The 19,708-nt window shown below is 39.8% G+C and overlaps 1 long non-coding RNA gene across 2 annotated transcripts in view; it reads left to right on the forward strand.

Moving 5' to 3' along the window:
* LOC122206303 overlaps window positions 1–19,708 on the forward strand; it is a 76,094-nt gene that overhangs the window by 10,234 nt on the left and 46,152 nt on the right. The window contains exons 2-4 of one of the 2 annotated variants that reach the window (XR_006196405.1): window positions 1,140–1,275; window positions 5,770–5,862; window positions 8,421–8,497. This is a non-coding gene — a long non-coding RNA (uncharacterized LOC122206303). Of the gene's footprint in view, window positions 1–1,139; window positions 1,276–5,769; window positions 5,863–8,420; window positions 8,498–19,708 lie in introns of those variants that run through there. The other variant, XR_006196406.1, reaches the window with a different exon arrangement.

Consider the following 19,708-nt stretch of genomic DNA (forward strand, 5'->3'; position numbering starts at 1 on the left):
AAAGACAAACCTCATTATCATGAAATTGAAGGATGTTGATAATCTAATTCCAGCCGAATTTCCCAGCTCTAATTCAAAGTCCCCATCTTACCATTAATACCACAACCAAGCTGAAACCCTTTGCCTTTCTGTTTGTTTGTTTATTTACTTATTTATTTTTAAGAGACAGAGTATGAGTGGGTCAGGGGCAGAGGGGGTGGTTAGAGGATCTGAAGCAGGCTCTGTGCTGACAGAGAGCCTGATGTGGGGCTCGAACTCACAAATGTGATACCATGACCTGAGCCAAAGTTGGACACTTAACCGACTGAGCCACCCAGGTGCCCCACACTTTGCCTTTCTCTTAACATGTATTTCAATTCCCTGCCCCCAAACCTTCGCTTACTATGTTTGCCCCACTTGGAAACATTTTCCCCAGTCAAAAATCCTACCTCTTGGTCAAATGCTGCCACCTTCTAATGAACACTTCTTTGATCCCTTGGCCAGAAGTAATCACTCCCTATTTTGTGCGTCATTTTGTACTTATAACTTTTTTATTTTATTTGTGGAATTTTGTGGTTCCCCCTCTGGAAAATAACCTGCTGGAAAAAATGGGTAAGGGCCTGGCTTGCATAGAGTACAGCAGAATGCTGGCAGAAACTAACACCTGCAGACATTCAGTGAATATTTTTTAATATGAACCATGAATCTATTATTGGGAATTCTAATATTTCGTAGTCAAATTGACATGAGATAGTATTTAGATGAGTGATTTTCAAGCTATGCTAAATGGAGCCATATTCTATTCCATACCTCAGGCTTTGACAAAATATTTTTATTTGAAGAAAGGGTTTTGTTGCCAAATACTTTAAACCATTGATCTTATTCAACTCCTTCATTTTGTAAATGAGAAAAATGAGGCCAGATGGAGATTTAAAAAAATGACATTCCCAAGGTTTCCCAACTATTTAGTAGCAGAAACAGAGTCAGCAAGATATATATAAACTGTATCAGTTGGAAAGATGTATTTGTAGAGCAGCTTAGCGACCTAGTCTTTTAAGACATTACCCTGCTGATGGGAAAAGCAAGATAACATCTGAAATGAATCACAGTAACTCAGTGAGGGCACTTAAGGTTAAATCTTGTAAAATCATTTCTTCCAGGCACTGTTTGGTACTTCAAGACTATGAAAGATTTTGTCTTCTCAGGAAATGTGTTGTTCACCATGGAGCTAGTAGAATAAACCAGTTGTCTTAAAAAGTTGGACACAAGCTACAAATCACATAAACTCTACAAAATGTAAGTATTAAGCAAAGATTTGGGCATATGGTATTCCCCATGATTTCTCAGGGACTATGTATAAGTAGATCATGCCATCATTAGAATATCAAATGCACTGCTTCTCTAGGCTTGCATGTATGATAATGTAAATGTTGTAATGTCATTTCTAGCTATTCCTTAGTTCTTGATTTTTTTTTCATTGACATTTCTTTTAAACCAGGCCCTAAATTCACAAGCTTTCCAAAAAATGGGAAAGGATTAAAAGGAACATGGAAAGCTACCAAAAGTATTGTTTTTACTGCAATGTGACTTTACAGCTTAATAGCAGCACAGACTGACAAGGCTTATCTATGTATTTAAATAGAACCTGCCACTTAAAGAACTAAGGGCTCTGTGAAGCATGCCTTTTTTGGCATGCGATAATCCAGGGAGGATGGAAAACTATTGGCAAGAGAGTTCATCATCAATAAGAATAATAATATGTTCCGGATGCTACTTCCTGAGCCAATTTATGTGTTTAGATTTGATTTCCTATTTTTGGAGCACAGCCCAATGAATCAAAAATATTAATGCTGAGAGTTGCACTAAGCAAAATGAATAAGAATAAGCCTTAAAGATATTTGAAATGCAACCATCTTCCAGGATTAAAAAATATGGAAAGTTACCTGTTTGCCGTAGATTAAGGAACATATTTCCTTTAGTTACTGGGGGTGGCTATCTGAGAGTAAATTCTCCCATGGAGTCGACATTTATAGCACCTATTCTGGGCAAAGGCACCGTGCTTAGAGTCACAGTTACACAAAGGGACAATTAGGATAGAAGTAAAATGTTCCCGTCTTTATATTCTGGTTGGGGAGACCGACGTTAAACAAATAAATAGAAAACAAATTACGCAATTATGAAGAAATATAGGATGGTCAGAGAAAGTATAAACTAGGAGACCTGATTAAATTGAAGGTGAATGGAAATGCATCCTCTTTGTTTACTGTCGGTTACTTATATTGGGTATAGACACCCCATCTTTTGCTACTAAATAGAGCTAGAGAATGTTAGCTGCTGGGCTGCCAGAGCAAGAGCAGCTGATACCATTATGCAGATCCCTGGCTCAGAGCCAAAGCTCCAGAGACAGCAGTTGGCAAAATGTAGCCATTTTCCATAGGACTACCTCCTTTAAAACACAGTCTCTCCACAGTGTGCAGTGCGGGGTCCTCCCCAGCCAGCTTTACTATCTAACTGCCAGAGCCTCTGATTCTCATGGAAAGTGGGACAGACAGGTTAGCGCTAGTCATAATAAAAACACTTGACAATCTATTTTTTCTTTTTTTTTTTTTAACTTTGAAGCTGCCAATGATTTAGTCATAAAACTTCATAAATATTTTTAACTGAAAACAATTTTTCCAGCTGATATAAAAAGAGAGAAAACTTGAAACATTCACAATCATAATAACATTTATCGAAAGACAATCTTTTCTCCTTTCATGATTTACATTTTATATTTATATGTTAATGAATTTCTATTCATTTGTATGGTTCAGATTTATTGTTAATATAACAGAAACCTGAATTTAAATATCCTCAACTCTTCATGCATTTTTGTTGTTGTTGTGCATTTTTATTTCTACTCATTTAGAGAGGACTTTTTTCCCCAAGGCTTGGATGCACTATTTCTTTTTTTAATGTTTATTTATTTATTTATTTATTTATTTTTTTATTTTTTTTGGGACAGAGAGAGACAGAGCATGAACGGGGGAGGGTCAGAGAGAGAGGGAGACACAGAATCAGAAACAGGCTCCAGGCTCCGAGCCATCAGCCCGGAGCCTGACGCGGGGCTCGAACTCACGGACCGCGAGATCGTGACCTGGCTGAAGTCGGACGCTCAACCGACTGCGCCACCCAGGCGCCCCAATGTTTATTTATTTTTGAAGGAGAGAAAGAGAGAGAGAGAGAGAGAGAGAGAGAGAGAGAGAGAGAGACAAAGCGTGAGCAGGGAGGGGCAGAGATAGAGAGGGAGACACAGAATCCAAAGCAGGCTCCAGGCTCTGAGCTGTCAGCACAGAGCCAGATGCAGGGCTCGAACCCACGAACCGTGAGATCATGACCTAAGCCGAAGTCGGATGCTCAACTGACTGAGCCACCCAGTCGCCCCTTGGACTCACTATTTTATGTCAAATCATTCCTTGAAAATCGAACTTATTTATGTGTCTTGTGTTCAGTATCCTTGGTCATAACCTCCTGATTGCTCTACCTGCTTTCTACTTCCTACTTTGTATTTAAGCAATATTTCTCCGAACAAAAGAATTCTGTTAACCTTCTGTTCTCCACTTATGACTTTCAGAAAACTTTGTTCTTCGGCTCTTCATAAAAAATTATTTCTGATTATCCATCTGTCTACAGTCATAGACCCCAAGCACCTAGGATTTCATCATTATTTTCATAAGCCATCAAATTTCTATAGAGAGCTACCCCATATTCCTTTGATTCAAGGCCAGTCTCACTTGATTGGTTAGTCTCTTTCACTCATACTGTCTTGTCTTGTCTTTTTTTTTTTTTTTTTTTTTTAAAGTAGTCTCCACGCCCAGCATGGGACTTGAACTCACAACCCTGAGATCAAGAGTTGCATGCTCTACTGACCAAGCCAGCCAGGTGCCCCATCTTTTCCTCATACTTTCTAAGTTTGAGTTCACGGACATCCCTTTTTGCCCCCACCCCCATTTTCTCCATTCCGTCTAGAAGCAATTTCTCTTTCTTCCAGTAACTGGTTAGTTACCCAATCCTTTTCAGTTGCAGAAAAGTTGAACATATCCCTTTAAAATATGCATTTATCATTTCATGTCCTACCCCTAATGAATGTTCCTTCTCTTTTCTGGAAGTTGTAGGAGGAAGATTACAGTGTTCACATGCAGCATGAACTACAATAAAACCAGACAAAAGGAGCCCCAAATGCTTAATCCTGTGTTCAAATCCCAAACTCTCTCTAACTAGGTTTGAGTCACTTTGCCTTTGTGGATCCCAGCTTTTTCTATAAAATGATGGAATTGATACTAGATAATGTCTAAGGTTCTCTTTAAGTCTAGAGTTCTGTGATTCTATAGATGTCTCCATAGAAACACTTCACATGCTATACGATGTACATACTTGTTAAAGTTTTAAACTCTATACGAAAGCAACTCTGTCTAATATTCTTTTTATTTAATATCTCTTCCAGTTATTGTCTTTCATCCTTTCTCCTTTTAAACACATAACTCTTAAAATTCTAATGAAGATACTTCTTCCTTTGTCATTCTTTTTGTAGTTTTTCTTCTTTTCTGTCTCCATTGCTCTGTAGTTGTTTACACTGAATCTAGACCTGCATGTTTGTTACAAAATGAAAACAGAATCCATCTGGTCTTGTCATCATTATAATAATATGTGGACTTAAATCTGCTGCACAGTTTTTAAAAATAATATTTTAAATAATAATACACGAGATTATTTGAAAAACAAGAACGCATAAAGAAAAAATTAGAATTGCCCCACACTCCCAATATTCAGAGATAGCAGCTGTTATTTTTTTGAAGAAATTTGGCATCACATTTTATATTATTTTCTCTTGATCCTTCGATGCACAAAACAGATTGCCTCCACCATTTCTAATTCTGCCCTCTTTATTTATACAGCTTTACTTTTCCCTAAACAGTAGATTTCTAATCTTTAGTAACCCTCTACTTTCACTGATTATGCACAGAAATTTTTGCTTATTAATGTTTCATTGGCATTTTCCCATGCGGTGTATTTTCAGTTTCTATTGTTATGCATATTGCAGAGGGTTGCATGAATATTCTTGCCTTATTTCAAGCTTTATCCATAATGTATTGGAATTCTGATCACATTTTCCTAGCGTTTTTATATATTTCACACGGTTAGAAGGCATCCCATATGCTGGCTCTATTTTTAAGCGATTTATGCCTCATTGTATTGATGACTGTCTCCTGAGACAAAGGCAGCTCTTCAGGCCCTTTTTGGTCACCCTGTTACTGGTTTGAACATACTGGAAAGTCAAGTCTATCATCTTATTTGTAGTATAATTTTTAGACCAGAGTTATGATTCTGTCACTTGCTACCACTATAGCCTTTGCAATGAAATTATGAAAAATTTTAATCTGAATCCAAAAGTGTTGAGGACCTCCAATTACTGCTATTCTTTTGCTAGCTTTCTTAAATGAGATAGTCAAAAGCACTGGTGTCATGGATTTTATTATTTCCCTTTTCTCCAGAATCAAACCAAATATATCTGCCAAAGGCTGATTTTGACAGTAGGGGAATTATTTGCAAATGTAATGGTAAGCCAATCTGTTCCAGGAACTCTCTTTTCCCTCCTGAACTTTATTATGCTTTCCAGCTCTCAGACGGTTGCTTGTGCCACGTAAAATCCAGTCTCCCATTAGGAAAATAAACCGTGCAATCCCAGAGCATTAGACAGAGTCCTGTTTCACCCCCTAAGACTTGCATAATCATAAGAGGCTCTCTTTTCAGAGCTGGACCGTGTGGATGGTCACCCCTAGGAGTCTCAGTGTCACTCACAAGATATTGCAGACTTCCTTCTCTGGGGAAAACAAACAGCATGAGGTAAACTGCTACTCTTTTCTTTTCTCTTTCCTCTTTTCTTTCCTCTTCTCTTTCCTCTTTTCTTTTTACAGACACTTGTTTATTTGCTTACTTGCTTATTTACTTTCTCACTTTGCTAGCTAGCTATGCAGCTGTCTATCCAACCATGGACCCTTTTCTCCTTATCTGACTTATGTGGGTTAGAATGTCTCACCATGAAACTTGCCTGAGTCAGTGCCTCCTTCACCTTTCATCCACTTGCTTGCTCGTGTCTTTTTTTTTTATTAAAGATTTTTTAATGTTTATTTATTTGGGGGGGAGGGGCAGAGAGAAGGAGAGACACAGAATCCCAAGCAGGCTCCACACCGTCAGTGCAGATTCCAAGGAGGGGCTTGAGCTCACAAACCTCAAGATCACCTGAGCCGAAATCAGACTCGGTTGCTTAACCGACTGAGCCACCAGGTGCCCCAACATGTCTTTAATTTCAGTGATTTCTTCTCCTCCTCGATTGATTCCCACTCTATTGACTGCCTCCTTTGTCTCACAGACAGATTCCCCCCCACAACCCTGCCCGGCCCCAGTCTGCCGGCCTCCTCCTTGCCATTCTGTATCAAGATCTGATGTCGTTCCTCAATCTTACATATGCTGGTTCAGGCATTTCACTCCCCTGCTCTTCCAATTCCAAGCATGAAGCACAGCTACTCTCTTACCATACATCCTTGTTTTTTGGAAGCAAATTATTCCCTTTTATACTATACCATTCAAAAAAATTCAACTTCTTTTTTTTTCTTTTATCAAAGTAGAGATGGCACACAATGTTACATTCATTGATGGTGATGGACACCTCGGCCTTGTGCTATGCTCACTGCAGTGTTCAGTTTTACTTTTCATGATATCCATGCGTCTTTAGTTTTGCTTTCCTCCTGTAATGTTTGTCTGTTGTTGAACCTGAGAAGATGAAAGCTGAATGGAAAAGGAATCAAGGATTACAAAAGAAATAATCCACATTTAGGATGAATGACATCCACCATGTATCAGAAGCAGCAGTTAGGGGCCTTTCAGCAGAAGGGTTAGAAAACCGCTCATTCTATATTAGATGTAACATAAAGCCACCGAAACAGAGGTTCACAGGGAAGCATTTACGCGTAGCAAGGAGAGCTTGTGTAGGGGGCACCTGGCTGGCTCTGTCAGAAGAGCATGAGATTCTTGATCTCACGGGTCAGGAGTACAAGGCCCAGGTTGGGTGTAGAGGTTACTTAAATAACTACCTAACTTGTGTCTTTTGTGAAGGCCCAAACCGTAGAATTGACAAGATAGACAACTGATCTTCAATGAGATTAAAGCTTGTTGAGATGGGTTATGACTGTAACTTTGGTTATTTTATGGGGCCTTACTAGTCTCTGATAGCCATTCCCTCCCCAAATATTAAAATTGAACTAGCAGAATTTCTGTTGGCCTCCAGGCTCCCAGATCTTCCTACAAAGACTGTCACAAGAATTTTAGATAGAAGGATCAACTCTCAGTGCTTGGAGGCACTTTTAGAGGAAAAAGAAGATGATAGAAAACAATAATGAAGAAAAGGTCTTTCTATATACATACATATATGTTTATTTGATATTAGTTGGATACACTCTCTTGGTTTCAGAGATCAATGCCATAAAAAGTACTCATATTCTCCCACAAAATCTTGTTCCACCATCATAAAATAGAATATTGGGCTTATGCAGACCATGATCTGACCTGACTGGCACGTTATAAGATTTTAAACTATGAAATTTTTTTGTATTCATTTAGAAACCATGATATGCTATGCTTCAAATATGTTGATTTGGCAACTCCCCAAATCATCAGCCTTCTATGTTTTATGTAGTTGTTCTCTGAACAATTTTTGGCTGTGGTACGTGAGAATATTTTACAAGCAGCGTTTTTTTCTGCCTATTCTTTCTCCCTTCTTTCTCTTTTTCTGCCTTCCTTCCTCTTCCTTTTTTATTAGTAAACTATTGCTGTATAACAAATTACCTTCAAGCTTAGCAGTTTAAAACAACGAACATTTATTATTTCATAGTTTCTCTAGGTTAGGAATTCAGGAGAAGCTTAGAGGGGTGGTTCTGCATCTGGATTGAAGTCAAGCTGTTATCTAGGGGCTATAATCATGTTAAGGCTGGGCCGGGGCTGGACAATCTGCTTCCAAGGTGGTGTACTTGAAGGGCTATTGACAGTTGGTCTTAGTTCCTCTCCATAGGATTGCTTGAGTTGCCACACAACATGGCAGCTGGCTTCCCCCAGAGCAAGTGTCCAAGGGAGAGAGCAAGGAGGAAGTCACATTTCCTTTTATGACCTAGTCTTGGAAATGATACACCATCTCTTCCATCGTAGTTTGTTGGTTAGAAGCGAGTCAGTAAATCCAATGTGTACTCAAGAGGAGAGGAATCTAGTTTTACCTCTTGAATGGAGAATTATCAAAGAGATTGTGGACATATTTTGAAATCATCACACCTACCTCCTTCTTTCTCTCTTCCTTGGAATTTTTGTTTGATTAAATAAAACTGTAGGACATCCATGTTGCTTTCTTCTTCAAGGAATCGAAATAATATCCCCAAGGGAAACCGAGTAGCGGAGGACTGGGAACCAGAAAGCCAAATTTACTCTCAATTCTGTAGGTAAGGGACTTTGATTATGGGTGAGCCACTGAACCTTACTTGCCTCAATTTTATGCATTGTTTAGAAGCTTGACACTCTTTAAGGTTCTTTTTAAGCTCATTTAAGTTCATTCTTTTAAGCTCATTTACTTCATTCATTTATTTTTCAGAAAAGTAATACCTAACATTTGTTCTTTCACAACCCCAAAGATTAAATTCGTAGTTCTTTGTGTCTCTATCACTACGTAATTAGTTGGCTACATATTTGTGCTCCAGCCTTTAACTCCCATTGGTAATATATGGGTTTCCAGTCAACCCCAATCTATATCAGGGTCCCAACAGGAAAGAGATGGCATGTCCAAAGGAGAAAATTAGGAAAGTTTAATAAAGAGATTGTTACAATGGTGTGGGCAGGATTTAGGGAGACCAGCAAGGCACAGTGAATTATCTTGGGACTAGCAATGCTGGGGAACTGTTTCCACCCCAAGGCCCAAAAGGGGAAAAGGATGAGAGCTATTACCAAAACACAGGAATGGAGAGGACCTTCCTAACAAGACCTGTGATCATTGGTCTAGAGAAGTAGCCTATTTGCAGTGACCCCATAAGGAGAGAGCTGAGGGATCAAATACCTGACCCTCATTTTTCTCCTCCCCTCTGATCTCTGATGTCCCATTCATTGGCCAAACCCAACCTTAACTGGCTAAGAGTAAATCTAACAAATGGAAAATAGGCAGAACATCCCCAAAAGAAAGTTAAAATTACACTTTGAACATGAAAATAGGAATAATTAAAACATTGTTGGTAAAATCAGACCTACATATGAAAATCCCAACAGATTTTAATGCCCAGATATTAATCTGGATAATCTGCATATCACCATGGGAGTGGGGGCAAGACTTGATTGTTGATTATATGTAAGAAAGATTACAGTTAGTTAATTATATTATCCCATGTCTGGAGAATGAACGTGTACATAAAAGTAAGGGAGTCTATAAAAGGGATACTGAGAAAGATAGAATAGGGCAGATCCTCTAGCAGTGGCCAGAGGGATGTTGCCCTGACCCATGAACACCAATATCTACTGTGAGGCAGGTCTTGACTGAAGAGTGTAGGTGACCACATGGGGTTACCACTGCCTGGTGACACTGGGCATTAAGATCATCCAGCTTACCACCGCCCCCCCCCCCCCCCCCGGCCCTTTGCTGTGATCCATTCTCTTCGAGTAATCTTGTGATGGTAATCTGTCTATTATGAAAGAATATACACTTCAGAGAGTACAAATATTCAAATCCTTTCTATTTATTTTTATTACTGTAAGTCAGTAAATTGACCTTCTGGTGCTTATATTTTTTCCTATGTCATCACTTCAGTCAGCCTGACTAGGGAGTGTCCATCCCCAAGAGATGGAATTAGGCATTGGAGCAGATCATGTTTCTGTACCTACAAAGCCCAGAGATTGGGGAAACACCCTGCATGAAAATGAAGGTACCCTGGGAGGGCCTGCCATGTGCACTTACCCATGTTGGCATCTGTCTCAGCTTATTGTAATTTATAATTGCTTGTTTCATTGTTTGTTGCTGGGCTCTAAGCAAGGTTGATCTTGTTTTCTGATTTATTGCCAGAAAACAAGATTAATAGCTATTTATGGAAATGAATGAATGAATGAATGAATGAACTTGTCAAGAATGAACTTAAGTGTATGGATCTTTCCCAAAGTCACCTAACTGAAAATTTTCTTTAAACTTCAGCACCTTAAATTGTGTAGCTTATCTGGACTCTCCCTCGATTCTTGGTTTCCTCATTGAGCATCCTTCTTTCATCTTTCATGATTCCTCATTTGGAGCAGAATCCTAATCCCTTTTAATCTCTGACTCTCTCTCTCTCTCTCTCTCTCTCTCTCTCTCTCTCTCTCTGTGTGTCTCTCTTTCCCTCTCTCTCTTCCTCTCTCTCTCTCTATATATATATGTTTTTTTCAACTTGTGCATTAACCTTTGCTATTCAGCTTCATCATAATGCTTTCACACCAACCTGCCTTCATCATATTTTCTTTTTTCTTTCCTTTTTTAAAAGAAAAAAAATTTTTAAGAGTTGTTTTGTTTTTTGTTTGTTTTTTTTTTTTTTCACATCCAAATTAGTTAGCATGTAGTGCAACAATGATTTTAGGAGTAGATTCCTTAATGCCCCCTATCCATTTAGCCCATCCCCCCCATACCCCCTCCAGTAACCCTCAGTTTGTTCTCCATATTTAAGAGTCTCTTCTGTTTTGTCCCCCTCCCTGTTTTTATATTATTTTTGCTTCCCTTCCTTTATGTTCATCTGTTTTGTATCTTAAAGTCTTCATATGAGTGAAATCATATGATATTTGTCTTTCACTGACTGACAAATTTCACTTAGCATAATACCCTCTAGTTCCATCCATGTAGTTGCAAATGGCAAGATTTCATTCTTTTTGATTGCCAAGTAATACTCCATTGTATATCTATACCATATCTTCTTTATCCATTCATCCATCAATGGATAAAAGAAAAAAAAATTTTAGTGTTTATTTTTGAGAGAGAGACAGAGACAGAGTGCAAGTGAGGGAGGGGTAGAGGAAGAGGGAGAATCTGAAGCAGGCTCTAGGCACTGAGCTGTCAGCACAGAGGCTGACACGAGGCTCACATTCATGAACCGTGAGATCATGACCTGAGCCAAAGTCTAAGGCTTAACCAACTGAGCCACCCAGGTGCCCCACTTTCCGTTTTTTTTTTTTTTTTTCTTGGTAAGTGGGAGTTCAAAATTCCTGTTTTTTATTAGTTTTTCCTCTTTGCTCCCATTTGTCTTTCCATTTCTGTTCCTTCCCCCTTAATATCACTGACTTAAGTTGTCTTTCCCATACTCCCACCCCTTGCCTTGTTCTGTTTACTCCTGCATCCGCATCAAGTGAGGCACAATTTTCCTCTTGTGTCTCACAGTCTATAAGTTCCTGGTTATGGCTGTTGCCAAGTGCTCCTTTGCCTAACTGCTCTTTTCTGGCTCTGATACATTATATCTCATATGCCAGTTGGTTTTTTTTTTTTGGTGGGAGGGGTGGGTTTTTTTTTAGGTCCACGTGGCGGTTCCAATCTCATATGCCATTTTTAAAAAGTTCTAGGGAAGTGGGGGGATGGGCAAAATGGGTGAAAGGAAGCAGGAGGTACAGGCTTCCAATTATGAAATGAGTAAGTCACGAGGATGAAAGGTACAGCACAGGGAATATAGTCAGTGATACGGTGATAGGGTTGTATGGTGACAGATGGTAGGTAGGCTTGTGAGCATAGCATAAGAGCAAAGCATAGCATAACATAAGGTGTAGACTTGTCGAGGCATTCTGTTGTACACCTGAAACTATGTAACACTGTATGTGTCTACTACATTTCAATAAAAAAAGAGAAAAACGTTCTATACTGCAAATTTTCAAGGACACCTAAAAGTAGGGAGAATAATAGAATCCCTATCACCTAGCTTCAACAATTACTGACATTTGCCAGTTTTGTTTCTAGATGTGACTTTCTAGGATAATATATGACCGAGCTATACCTCCAGCAGGCACGCACGATACAGATATGTTTGGATGCCCTCTGGAGCCACAGAATGTCCAGTGGAGCTCACTGCTCACTGCCCCGCTTGCCCTCACATGCTCTGAACAAACCTAGGTAGTTCTCAGTGTGCTGTTGATACCATTTGTGGCCTTCTCTCTCCCCTCTCCTACACTGTGAGCTCTTTAAGGCTGGGAGTTTCATCCTCTTCCTTATCTCCCGGCACCTGGCACATAATGCCTGACACTTAGTGGCTCTTAACTTAAAGTTCTGGGGGCACCTGGGCGGCTCAGTAGCTTGAGTGTCGACTTGGCTCAGGTTACAATCTCACGATTCATGTGTTCAAACAGCTCATTAGGCTCTGTGCTGACAGCTCAGAGCCTGCTTCAGATTCTGTGTCTCCCTCTCTCTCTGCCCTTCCCTGCTCGCACACTGTCTCTCTCAAAAATAAACATTAATTTTTTTTTAATTAAAAAAAGTTCTGGAAAGAATGAATGAAAAAATATATTGCAATGACTCACCTATTTCAAATAAAATATTCAGGTATCCTGGTCACTTCTGGGCAGTGGTCTGCTCTCCCTTTTTCTGTTTCCAGCTTTTTTTCTCTGAGACAATGCAGTTTTTCATTCAGTTGATTCAGGCTACGTGTTTTGATGCCACTTTCTACATTTCTACAATATGTGCATTGTATCTATCAGCCGTTCTCCTTCTAAATAATATGAATGCCAACATTTATGTACACTTATGTGCTGGGCACTGTACAAAGTTCTCTGCAAATGTTATCTTTGTCAATCCTGAATCACAAAAGCCCCTGAACTAGAAACTGTTACATGCTTAATTACCAGATGAGGAAGCCTTGGTCCAGAGAGAATATGGAATATGTCAAGGTCATACCACCAATGAGGGGAGGAGTCTGTACTTAAACCTGGATTCCAGAACTTGAGCATCTAACTGCTGTGCCACACTACCATGGCTGCATCTTTATCTTTGGTTGGCTTAGTGCTATTTGTGTCCAGTCAACACTAAATCTTTCTCTGTGGATACTGTGTCCAAAATAAATAAGAAATCGCTCTGCTCCTAAAGCTTGATTCTTGCTCTTTTCTGCCCTCTCACCCTTGGCAACTGAATCACTGCAGAAATGCCTCTTGAAGTCTTCCCCAGTGACTTCCTAATCTGAATTCCCACACAACATCCTCATGCAGACACTTGTTGACCACTTTTCATCTGACGCTGATGACAAATCATCCTCTGGATGGCTTCAACCATCGACTTGCCTTTCCTTCAGGAACCGAAGAAGTCTTTCTTCTCCTGCGGAAGTGCAGGCCCACACTAACAGGACACTTCTCTTGTCTTTTCTCTTTGCTTGTTCCTGAATTTTACTTTAGCCTTTTTCTTATATCATCACTTCAGTCAACATGGGCTTCAAATCTCCCCTTCCTTGGCTTGCTTACCATCATAGTCATGTCTGTGATCACTGGAGGGGGCATATATTTTTTCTGTGCTCAGTATCGCTTTGGGGCATCACCCTTCACACCCATCCCTCTTGATCTGTATATTCTGGTGGTACTGGCCTTCCTCCTGGCTCTAGGGCTGAGTGCATGAACCAGGCCTGGCCAATCAATTCTAAATTACTCCAACCATAGTAATTGCACCAGGATGAGCACATGACTGATGGTGTTGAATCCTTCAAGAGGTCTTGGACTATTGATCAAGAGTCATTCTCTCCCGAGATTGTAGATACTAGGGATGATAGAAGCCTGAAACCGCTGGTGGCCATCTCTGTCATGTGTAGAAAGAGCATGCTTAAGAGTGGCATCTTCAGGGGTGCCTGGGTGGCTCAGTTGGTAAGCGTCTGACTCTTGGTTTCGGCTCAAGTCATGATCTCACGGCTTCATGGTTTTGAGCCCTGCCCTGGGCTCTGTGCTGGCAGTGCAGAGCTGCTTGGAATTCTCTCTCCATATCACTCTGCCCTACCCCATTCATGCTGTCTCTCTCTCAGGAAAAAAAAAAAAAGGAATGGTGTCTTCGTGGAGAATACAGTATCAGAAAACGAAGAGGTACATATTCCTGACCCCATAGTTGAAAGCCTGAATCAAACCAGGCCTAAAGTCACCTCCACCTCTGAACATGATAACCATCAGCAGGAAAACCTTCTACAGAGTATCTCTATACTATTATTAGGATAAAGGGAACACCTACCCTTCATTAATTGTAAATACTATGTTTGACTGGGTGTTGAGGGAGGAGGCAGCTATAAGAGCAGGAAGTTTGAAACCTTGCCCTGAGTGGGCCTTAGGGGTTCTGTAAAAGTTCCTTAGGGGACACCATGGAAACCAGAAAGCAGGGCTAAGAATAGCTCTGTATTTGTTTTATATATTGGGCTTCAAAATAAGGTTTCTGAAGAAAGGCTCTGTTGCTAACAAAAGCAAAAACAAAAATCCTTTGAAAATTGATGCACTGTTATGTTAGTTCTCCTAGAAACCCAAGTTCTCCTATTCTCTGGATCCTGCTTTGCACCCTGCTTTGGCTGAACTTATACGCCCCCCCTTCCCACCCCCCCCCCCCACCCCCCCCCCCCCCCCCCCCCCCCCCGTCTACACAATCACTGAGTTGTGTGTCATGCTTTTTGTCCCTCCCCATCTCAGTAGTGATCAATCAGGCATTTCCTCCACATACTCTTCTCTCCTTTCTCCTGGGTAACAGCAAATTCAGATGTTCAACAAAATTCCAAGTCAGCAAATATTTAGTGAGGGCAAAGTAGTGCTGTGTGCGGTGTTTTGTAACATTCATGAATTCTTTCAACGCCCTGAGGGATGGGTAGCTATTTACATTTGTGTTTAATGAATGAGGTGAACTGATCATCTCAAAAGGACACAGGGCAAATTGTTGGTAGAGCTAGAAATAGTACAACCACTAACTGTAGGCAGGTATAATAGAAGGAGCCTGAAGTTGGGGAACAGACAGACTTGGAGTTGAATCCTGGTTTGTGACATACTTATTTTTGGAACTTGAGCAAATTATTCAAGCTCCCTGAGCCTCCGTTCTCTACCCATGAGATGTAATATCCTCTACCTTCTAATGACATATGTGGATTGTATTAAATAATGTGTGAAAGATATTAGCATGAAATTGGCTCAGGAACTGTTAGTTTCCTTCCACCCCACCAGGAAATACGGGTGTTCCTCCATCCAGGATGATTTTCACGTAAAAGAGGCCTGTGTTGTGTAACTCCCTTTTTGTACCGTTTTCCATTGAGATGCTCATGCATGTAGGACATATTGTACTATAAATCATAATATTTAGTCATTTCATTGTCGATAATACCCTTGTTGGCCAGGAGAGAGCAAAGGCCTGTTACTATGAATTTGCAACACCAAGATTCTGGGAGGAAAGAATCAACACCAAATGGCAGACTTTCAACAAATTGCAACTTCTCTCCAGCTGTCAGAGCCCAGCTATCATTTACTGAATCAGCAATCACATATTTAGGCCTAATGACCACTAGGCACTGTTTGAGGGGCTGGAGCCCATTGTAATGGAAACAAGACAGACTAGTCTGTGAAAATGACGGAAGTGGATATGGATGACCTGTCTGCTCTGCCCTCCTGCCCTTCAAGGCCCTTATATTTGCTGCAATAGCTTAGGATGGGAGCAGCAAATTGTATTTTTGTACAGCTGAGCTAAGAATAATTTTTACATTTTTAAAGAGATCCTGTATAGCCTGCAAAGCCTAAAATGTTTGCCATCTGGCCCTTCAAAGAAAATATTTGCTGACTCCTGGTTTAGAGTCACCTTATAATTCTTCCATCAAGATCAGAATAAAGAGTTTCATGGTATAATTACTAGAGTATTTTTTATTAATAATTTGTCATTATATAAAGCATTATTAAGAATTATTTATTATGGGGGCTCCTGGGTGGTTCAGTCAGTTAAGCATCCGACTTCGGCTCAGGTCATGATCTCACGGTCCGTGAGTTCGAGCCCTGCATCGGGCTCTGTGCTGATGGCTCAGAGCCTGGAGCCTGTTTCAGATTCTGTGTCTCCCTCTCTCTGACCCTCCCCCGTTCATGCTCTGTCTCTCCCTGTCTCAAAAATAAATAAATGTTAAAAAAAAATTAAAAGAATTATTTATTATGATTGTTAAACAGTATTTTTAAAATATTGTTTATTTTTGAGAGAGAGAGGAGTGTGATTGGGAGAGGGGCAGAGGGAGACACAGCATCGAAAGCAGGCTGCAGGCTCCAAGCTGTCAGCACAGCCATAAGATCATGACCTGAGCTGAAGTCAGATGCTTAACCAATTGAGCCACTCAGGCACCCCTGATTGTTAAACAGTATTAAAGGATAGAAAGCGATGGGTAGTGAGAAGGTAGATTTTTATATCAATTTTGCAAGAAAGTACAGTAAAATCTTGGTTTGTAAGCATAATCCATTTCAGAAACATGCTTGTAATGCAAAGCACTTGTATAGCAAAGCAAGTTTCAGGAACCATTGGCTTAGTTGTGATCATGTAACATTCAGCATCACGTACTACTCGTATTGCAAGACATCGCTCATTTATCGAATTAAAATTTATTAGAAATGTTTGCTCATCTTGTGGAACACTCACAGAACAAGTTACTTGCAACCAAAGGTTTTCCTGTAATTCTCTTTTGTTAGGTCATTTGACTATCACTTTGTTTTCCTAGACTATAACCTCCACATAAAAGGGGGACCTTCCCTATACAGCTTTCCTGGGGTTTTCCAATGTTTTTTCCCTGTACCAAAAACAGAAGTTGAGAAGATGACGTGGGGAAGGGTCATCATTCCCCTGTGACAATGGGGAAGGAAGGAGAAAAGTTACTTCATTGTCACTCCAGCCCTTTGACAATTGAAAAATCTTCACCTTTCCATTTAAGTATGCCCTGCATTTCTTGCCTGTGCCACATTTATTTAAAATGGAACAGCCTTCCTTGTACTTGTCTAGATGTTTCTTAACACTTTCTCTTTCATGCTCACATATTTCCCTTCCCTTGCTGCTTTCCCTGGCTTCTCCTACGTGGGCAAAGTGAGAGTCACTGGCTAGTGCACTCTTAGCGTTGACTTCCTGTTGACTTTCACCTCGAAGGGTAATTCAGAGCCTGGGAGTGGCACCCTCTTCTTCCTCCTGTAAAATGCTTCCAGGTAACAAGACTGTCGGTGCCCACCCAAAGCTTGTGTAGGCCCCCCTGGTGTCAAACCTCATATAGAAGAGCCCATGACAAACCAAGCTCACAGGGCACATGATGTGGAAGCTTCCAGCTCTAGGCACAAGTGTCCTGGGTTGGGTGTTAACAGTCCAGTTTCAGCTCTTCTTCCTCTGCTTCATCTTGTTGAATCTGGGCCAGTTACTTAGCTTTTGAATGCTTAAATTCTCACATCTGTAACATTAAGATAATGCCAACTCTCATCTCAGCTTCTGGGAATAGAATTAAACTGTATATGGACATTGATGTTCCCATAGTAACAGTCACGTAAGGTATCTAGCCTGCCACCAGAGGCAATAAATTATTTATGATAAGTACTTGTAAAAACTCCTAACTGTCACTGTAATAAAAGATTCTTACAGGAAATCCTGGGGATATACTTTCACATTAATTTGCATTCATTATTTCAGGAAGAGTTCACTCTGCTCCCAACTACCAAATTCTAAACTCCCAGAATCAAATCAATTAGCACAGGCTGGAGCTGCTGAATTCAAAAGCAGAACAGAGTCCTCCCGTGGCCCCTGTGAGGGGAAGGAAGAGACTGACTTCCTGGGGCTATTTATTAAAACCTGGGAGGAGTCAGTGGGTGTGGCTTCTCGGGGAGAGACAGCTCCAGCTTGGGGCTGCATAAAGAAAACAAGAATGATAGCTATAGCTCTACAAAAAAAAAACCAAATGTATTATAATATTATTAGCGTTGTTATTATTATTGGGGAAATTTTAAATGTACAATAAAACACAAACAAAAATGTAATAATAATCCCTCATCCTCATTCAGAGATAACCATTAACATTTTCGTTTGTAGCCTTCCTACCTTTCTTTATATTTATATTTTTACAAATATTGTTTGGTAGCCTGCTTCTTATATTTGTGAACATGTGTCCAAGTTATTAAATATTCTTTTCAGAACATAATTGGCTGGAAATGCACCGTAAGGATGTATCACAATTCACAATTGGTCAACATTTAGGTTGTATCCTGACTTGTCTTTTAATTAAACTTGATTCATATTTAGCCTGAGATCTCGCATTAATTTAGCTGACAGATTTAGACCTACAAATATTTTGAACCATCCATAATACTTCCATTGCTAACAACACCCTCTTCCTTCCCAATGGTTTTGCTATTAGCCCATAGTGCAAATACACCCAAACTCCCCTTCAAAAACAAATTTCTGTGAAATTCTGTGAAATTTTTATTTTTCCATATTCTTTGGACCTTGCATGTGGATCTTTTGCCTAAAACGTGATCTTCTTTCTTAATTTTATTGAAAATATCTTTTTTTCTTTCTTAATTCTACAATGGTGAACTACAATAGTGATCTTCATTTTAATTTCAAATTTGTCCTTATTATTCTCTTTTGATAATATTATTTGACTTGCTTTTCCCACGAAGGTTTTATTCTTTCACCCAGATCTCAAACTTTTTAGTATCAAGATTCCTTTACAAATTCATTGAGGACCCCAAAGAGCTTTTGGTTATGTAAGTTATATCTATTGCTGTTTGCCATATTAGAAATTAAAACTGAGAAATTTAAGAAATACTTTCATATTTCATTTTAAAGTAATGATAGAAGCCTATAACGTATTAACATAAATACATATTTTATGACAGATAACTGTATTTTGCCAAGCGAAATCCAGTGAGAAGAATGGTATTGTTTTACATCTTGCAAATCTCTTTAAATGTCTAGCCTGACAAAAGGCAGTTGGATTCAACAATCTGCTTCTGCATTGACCCCATTGCCATGTGTTGTTTTTATTGAAGTTCACGTACGGAGAAAACCCTGCCTCACACAGATACGTGGTTGGAAAAGGAAGGACCTGGCTGGCCCTCTGCAAGATCTCTGGGCTTACAGTGATCCTCTCTCAGCCTACATGTTAGGAACCACTGACTATAAGTGCTGGACAGCCTTTTTATGCTTCGGTTTCCTTTTTGTAAAAATATGGTGGTAATAACAGCATTTCAAAGTGTTCTGAAATTATAATGTGAAAACTGCTACAGTGACAGGCAGAAATCTACACCTGTTCATAAAACAGGAAAACTGTTCTCTTGTTTGGGAGATATGTAGCTATCCAAAGTAACATGGTTACTAAAGGAATAGATATTTCCAATAGGTATGTAGGTTTCACATTCCACCACGGCAACCAAAAACTAGGAATTTTCAAAAGAAAATTTTAAAGTGTCTTATGTAGTTTTGGTAAAGAAACATTTTTTTTTCAGGAGGGTAAGATATGAATTCTGGCTCAATTTCAAAGTGGAGATCTATTTCTCTGAAACCCATTGCATAGTTATCTTGGCATTCTTTGATCTAGAAAATGTGCTCATGTGTTTTGTTTTAGCTTAGGTCAAGGGTAGAACTAATCCCTATTGGACATTTTAAAGCCAGAATATATGGAGAACAAACAGAGGGTTACTGGAGGGGGTGTGGGAGGAGGGATGGGCT

Source organism: Panthera leo, chromosome A2 (genome assembly GCF_018350215.1).
Source record: "Panthera leo isolate Ple1 chromosome A2, P.leo_Ple1_pat1.1, whole genome shotgun sequence".
In the NCBI taxonomy this organism is placed as follows: Eukaryota; Metazoa; Chordata; class Mammalia; order Carnivora; family Felidae; genus Panthera; species Panthera leo.